Source organism: Struthio camelus, chromosome 31, assembly GCF_040807025.1.
Source record: "Struthio camelus isolate bStrCam1 chromosome 31, bStrCam1.hap1, whole genome shotgun sequence".
Classification (NCBI taxonomy): Eukaryota; Metazoa; Chordata; class Aves; order Struthioniformes; family Struthionidae; genus Struthio; species Struthio camelus.
This window is the reverse complement of record NC_090972.1, coordinates 2,665,299-2,671,983: the sequence shown is the minus strand read 5'-3', so window position 1 is coordinate 2,671,983 and position 6,685 is coordinate 2,665,299. Positions and strand designations below refer to the sequence as shown.

Genomic DNA, 6,685 nt, shown 5'->3' with positions numbered 1-6,685 from the left:
CAGTGGTGACTGCAGCCGTGGCTGCCCAGTCTCTGCAGCAGCGAGGCTGAGCCTCCTTTCCCCACAGGCAGCTCACCCTGTACTCCATGTCTGCTTGGCTGGCCACCCAGGTCAACGCAGGCGGATATACTCAGCACTCGCACGAACAGCATTCATCCTGTTCCCTTCTGGCTGATCAGGATGAAGGTCTGTTAGCAGGAAATATATATATATATATGTGTGTATATATGTATGTATGTATGTATGTATGTATGTACATATATATATATATGTAAAGTGTGTGTATAAATATGTATATGCACGCATAGGTACAATGTGGATCCCTCCAGTAGCTGAGCTTCGACATTCAGTCTACATCATAGCTGGCCCTGGATAGTGTGCAAGCAGGTGTGCCATTCTGCAGGACAATGTCTTCAGCCTCTCTTGGGGATTTCCCCTTTTCCCCAGGCCAGGAATTGCCTGGTTGTGTATACATTAGCCCACAGTTGCAAAGCTATTAGAGTTTTCCTGGGAGGGAATAACCCTATCGTGTTTAACCAATCATTGCTGATATTATCATATTCAGAGTTCCTAATACCACGGCTTGGCTGTGTAGCGTGGTCCACCTCACACACTCCTCCTTCCTGCACTCCTCCCTTCGTGCAAGGCTTGGGAAGATGACCCTTGGAGCAGCTATCTCCCATTCTGAGATTATCTCACCCTCCTTACATCCCCGGAATGGCTGTTTCATCTGTAATGGATGGCGTCTTCTCTTCCCTACCCCAGCAGCAATTCAGAGATGCTCAAGATCTTTTTGGATGCCTTTTTTCCGTACTACAGATCAAACAGTCCTTCCTTGGGAGTGGGTGGTTCTATGCAGCTCTGCAAGTGTGCGCCTCAAGACTCAGGCTTGCCAGCTGAGGGATCCCCAAGCTACCATCCTTCATATTGCAGAAAAGATGGAATCATGTGTACAAGCTGGTAAAGGAAGCCAGTCCTTAAGTGCGTAACCTGTTAACACTGGGACTCAGATCGCATCACCCTGAGCCCATGGAGAACCCCAGAAAGCAACAAGCCCTTTTGGGATAGCATTCCTTGGCCAGATTTGTGACTCTAGCTTTGGAAGAAGAGCTCAGTGTTCAGGCACCACACTAAGGAGATGGCATTTTAGTCGCTCTCCCCCACCCAGAATCTTCTGCTCTCCTTGTCCTCTGCACACATGCACCACTGAGTGAGCTTACCAGAGAAGTTATCCAGAGAAAACACCTGAGACAAAGAGAGTTGCTGCAGGTTCCTTTCCTTTGTTTAATTACCCTAGGAGCCTAGTTCCTCCATTTACACAAATGGGGCACACAAACAGGTAGATGCTTAAGTAGAAGTGAGAGGGATAACAACATTTCTTTCTGGATGAAACTAACACTGGCAAAAAAAAAAAAAAGCCCCCTCCCCTACAAAAAAAGGAAAAAAAGAGGAATCATGACCAGGCCTGGTCTCTCATGAGATGCTGGGAGTCATTGGCAGAAGAAGATGGGCAGTTTCTTGCTGCTGAAAAATGTCAAGTCAATCAGTTTCCACACAGCCTCTTTGAGCTTCTTGTTCCTCATGCCCTAGATGAGAGGGTTCACTGCTGGAGGCACCACTGAGTACAGAACGGCCACCACCAGATCCAGAGCTGGGCAGGACATGGATGGGGGCTTCAGGTAGGCAAACATGCCCGTGCTGACAAACAAGGAGACCACAGCCAGGTGAGGGAGGCACATGGAAAAGGCTTTGTGCTGGCCCTGCTCACAGGGAATCCTCAGCACAGCCGTCAAGATCTGCACGTAGGCCAGAACAACGAACACAGAACCCCCACAAGCTACACAGACACTAACCACAGTAACCGCAGCTTTGCCTGAGGTAGGAGTCAGAGCAGGAGAGCCGGAGGAGCTGGGGAACTTCACAGAAGAACTGGTCCACAATATTACCGTCACAGAGTGGGAGTGAAAATGTGTTTGCAGTGTGCAGCACCGCAGAGAGAAAGCCACTGCCCCAGGCAGCTGCAGCCATTTTGACACAAGCTCTGCTGCCCAGGAGGCTCCCATAGTGCAGGGGTTTTGCAGATGGCAATATAGGCCATGAGAGTGAGAAGAAAATATTCTGCTCCAATGAAGAAGAAGAGAAAAAAGACCTGGGCAGCACATCCTGAGTAGGAAATGGCCCTGGTGTCCCTGAGGGAATGGGCCATGGATGTGGGGACAGTGGTGGAGATGGAGCCAAAGTCCAGGATGGAGAGCTTGAGAAGGAAGAAGTACATGGGGGTGTGGAGGTGGTGGTTGCAGGCTCCGGCTGAGATGATGAGGATGTTGCCCAAGAGGGCAGCCAGGTAGATGCCCAGGAAGAGGGAGAAGTGCAAGAGCTGCAGTTCCCGTTTGTCTGCAAATGCCAGGAGGAGGAACTCGGTGAGGAAGCTGCTGTTGGACATTTCCTCCCTCTGGCCACGGGGGACTGTCTGTGGAGGAAAAGGTATTGAGAAGCTAAGATGGACTTTCTTGAGCAAAGTACATTCCATTGCATACAGAAACCCTCCACATTGCCTTTCCATCTCTAGAGGACCTTCTGTCAGTTCCCTAGCTTGAACTCCAGTTTGTGTGCACCATGAGGATCAGCGACCTCTGCCCGTGGGCAACAGAGGATTTAGTCCTGCTCTATAGCTGTGACTACATGGAGGTGGCAGTTCCTGGGGATGGAGGCCCTGAGTTGAGTGAAGGGGAGTTAGTCCAGTGACCCAGTGCGTATAATCTCATTTACCACCACGAAAGATGAAATAAGCAGCATGCCCAGCTGTTCCTTAGAGGAAAGAGGAAGGGATTGATCTCCTCCTTTCCCCTCTTGGGCAGATTTGTCTGTGTTGGAATCAATCACCATCAGCCCTCTTTCAAGGCAAGGGAAGGCACAGGCGGCCCAACCCCTTGCAGAGGGCTTTGTCCCTGACCTCACACCAATTTACCAGGTGCACTATTTTTCCAGGCTCTATATGGATAACAGAGGGTGAGACACCCTAACCTTCCATAGGTGAAGGTTCAGCATTTTCACACCCTGCTCTCCAGGAAACGAGGGGCAGCAGATGAGTCTAGCTGGACACTTCTTTAGTTTTCAGATGCCTCCATCACATGATGTTTTCAACGGTAGAAATCTTTGACTTTTCTCTTGCTCTCCATGTGAGCACTAGTGAGTCATTAGAGGCAAAAAGGCTCCCTGTCACCTAGTGCAGCCTCAGCAGAGCTGGTCTGCTCATTAGTCTTGTTGCCAGCTGCCCTGTGCTTGCCCCTCTCTCAGCTAGAGGATGATTGCACTCACATATTCCTCTGAAAAAGAATCTAGACTGTGCTGAGAACAGAGGAGACCAGTTTCCAAGTGCAGACCTCTGAAGTCCTCTCTCTTTCTTAGTCCAGATGGGAAGAGAATGTTAGAGAGGGTTGGGAAGGGCTCCTGACTCAGATGACCAAACCAAAGACTGCCAGCTATCAGAAGGACCCTGCAGGAGAGCTGTGCTGCTCTGGAGTGCTGCTCACAGCCTGCCAGGACACCCCAGGGAAGAAGTCAGGTGTCCTGAAGGTGGGTCTCCTTAGGAGGGAGGGGGCTCATTCCCCAGCCCCATGCACTGCATTGCCCAGAGCTCCACTGCTTAGAAAGGCGGTTGGGCATCTCACTACCATGAAGATGCCTCCCTGGAAGGAACCCCAGGGTCAGTAGCTGAACTGCAGCTGCACCCCACTCCCATTATCCCCACAGATCCTGAAAACAGAAACACAAGCAGCCCAGACAGCTGGAGAAACAAGGAGCGTCACCATGATCCTCCTACAGAAGGAAGCAAGGAGAGAGAGAGAGATGGGCAAAAAGGAAAGTCTTCCCTTTGCCTAGGTGTACATGCCACCTCCCAGATGGTGACATTGCAGGCCAGTCCCTCTCAGCCCCTTTGTCGTGCAGCAGGAAATGGGCATGTCACAGGAGAGAGGCACCTCTCCTCTGCTGCAGGTCTGGCGGCAGAGGAAGCGACTCATGCCCTGGACCCCACAGCCTTGAGGGCAGAGCGCTCTGTTGGGTGGGACGAGAGACAAGGGGGCTTGTTCAGAGGAAGGCATCTGCACTGCAGAGGCCAAAGGGCATTGCCTGAATCTCCTCTCCCACCATGTTTCTGTTAGTCTCTGTTAGTCATTTCCCCTCCCTCCCTGACTCCATCTCCACCGCCTTGACTTGTTCCTGCTTGGAGCTCTTTCTCTGTCCCTCTGTCTTTTCCCTAGCAGTGCTCATGGGCCTCATCCCACCCTCTGGGCATGTCGTTCTGCCCTACAGAAACCTCCTGGGCAGGACACTTTCCAGGAGCATCTCTGCTTTTGCAGCTGCTAAGGAGCAGCTCAGAAAAGCTCTGAGGAGAATGATGATAACTGCAAAGGTGATGGTGGTGCTACCTGTGTTGGGGTGGGGGTAGAGGGAATGAAGAGGCTTTCTCAGGACCCTCACAGACCTCTTGATCTTTCAAAGTAACATTTTAGGAGTCTCATCCCCATGTCTAAACCCCCCTAACCTGCTTCCGTTTCCCCTCTGCCAGTGGTAGAAAACAGACATCGCAGACTGAGAAAAGCTTCTTCCCTTTCAGGTACCCAGTGACTCATCCTTCCTTTTGAAAAGTCCCCATCTGGAAACGTCCTCATGGTGAGTTAGAGCTGGGAGCAGCCCTGACCTATGGAGAACGAACCTGCCCTATTGGAGGTCACTCCTTCCACCCAGAGCTTCTCCCTGCTGCACCTGGGGAGTTCCCTGGCCAGGCTGAGCACTGACCCTTGCAGGCAGCAGTCACTGCCCCAGGCACACAGTACCCCGGGCTGCAGACACACTGCTCTGAATTGCAGCCCCATGCAGATATGTGTGCACACGCTGGCTTCATACACCTGAGGCCATCCCTAGGAGAAGGTAATGGTGAGGTCTTGTCCCTCTGGTGGTGTGGCAGGGAATCCCTGCTCTGCAGCACATCCTCCTCCTCCACATCACAGAAACCACAATAGCCATCCTGGCAGATCCTCTGTGGGAGCTGTGGGAGGTGCCAGGCTTAGGAAACCCCTCTAGGAAGCACAGCTGCCTGGCCATGCAGCCAGAGACTTACTGTGGTAAGGGCAGTGAAGATTTCCTCTCCAATGAGCTCTCAGCTGTCCCCCCACTCCAGACTGCCCTTAACTTCTCTCTGAGGTGCTCACCTCATCTGGGCACCTGCAGGCGGTGCCCCGAGCCCTGCTGCTCTTTGCAGAGGAGCTGCCCCTGGACTGAGCAGCTCTCTGCACAGCCTGCCAGGTCACCATGAGCTCTCCCAGTCCCAGGAGCCTGGTCCAGCTCAGCAGCAGAGGCACCACCAAAGGCGTGACTTTCTCTGCCCCACAGGCTTTCTCGAGATGTCCCCAGGGGCTCCAGGGCTGACAGCTCCTGAAAGGCAGCAGGGTCCCTCCTGGGGAACGTACGTTCAACTAGGCTAAAGTAATCACCTATCTTCCCTCTCTAACCTGTGGAGGGAGCAGTGGAGTCCAGCAGTGTGATTTCTCCTATCAGAGCATCATTGTCTAAGAGAGGTGGAACTGTCCCCCTCTGCAAATCCCTATTCCTCCCCAGCTATTAGGCAGGGCATGCACAAAGTGATAGGGAGAGGTTTGCTTTCCCATGTAGGGCAGTGATTCAGATGAGTCAACACAGGTGTCTCTTCTTTGGTGAGAGGCTTTGGGGCAATCCAACTCCCTCCTGTGCATGCCACAGACCCAGGGGAGGTAGGATTCCTCTTCCCTCAATTCAGGTGGGCACAAAATGTGTGCTCCTTGACTAAGCTCCCATTCTGATCAAGGGAGATGGAGGGGAGGAGTCACTTGCTCACACACAAACACCTGGTGACATTTGAGGTGCCAGAGGTGATCCAAGACATGTTCAAATGTCTTCCAGCTCCTATGGAGCAATTGTGAAAGACCCACATCCTTCCAGAGCATCAGCCATGGCCTGGGGAAGGCTGGAGGGGAACTGTCCTTGGTGACCTGAAATGACACCAGAGGTAGAGGTTTAGGGCATCTGAGCGTGCCTTAATCAACCAGATCCTGGCAGCCTGCAGACCTACTCAACTGACCAAATGGAGGAGTGCACCATAAGGAGAGCGAGGTGTCTCTCTAGGCTCCATCAACTGAAGCATTGGGCATTTCTTAGAGCCCAAGTTACTGCAAAGCTAAGACAAGTGTTCATCTCTGCATTGCAGAGTCCTACTTTAACTCAGGGCTCTCATGTCAATAAGGAATAAAAAAAGGCTTCTAGTGCTGTGTCAGGCAGTTGGGGTGCCCAGCACAACCCCTGGAAAATACAGCACAGGACCGACAGGAACACCATGCCCTTTTGGATGGGTGCTGGAGAGACTCCCCAGGGCATCTCAGAGGGGTGAGATGCCTGTATGTCAGGAACTGAATGCCAACACCACGGGGCAGAGGCAAGACCCATCCCATCTATGTCCAAAGGTGCTGCAGGAATGGGAGGCACTTCACATCAGCATCTCCACTCATGCACCCATGTTCTCACACCCTTATGGTTCTCCTCTCCCTGAACCTCACTCAGCCACCTGATGACAGGAACAGGGAACATGCTAACCATGATCACAGTGTAGCTGGATCTCAGGCTGCCCACCTCCAGGGATGTTCTCAGCAGC

General features: G+C 52.3%; 1 pseudogene; it reads right to left on the bottom strand.

The window, feature by feature from the left end:
* Positions 1 to 1,490: 1,490 nt before the first annotated feature.
* On the bottom strand, positions 1,491 to 2,443 carry LOC138062995 (olfactory receptor 14A16-like; annotated as a pseudogene).
* Positions 2,444 to 6,685: the final 4,242 nt, after the last annotated feature.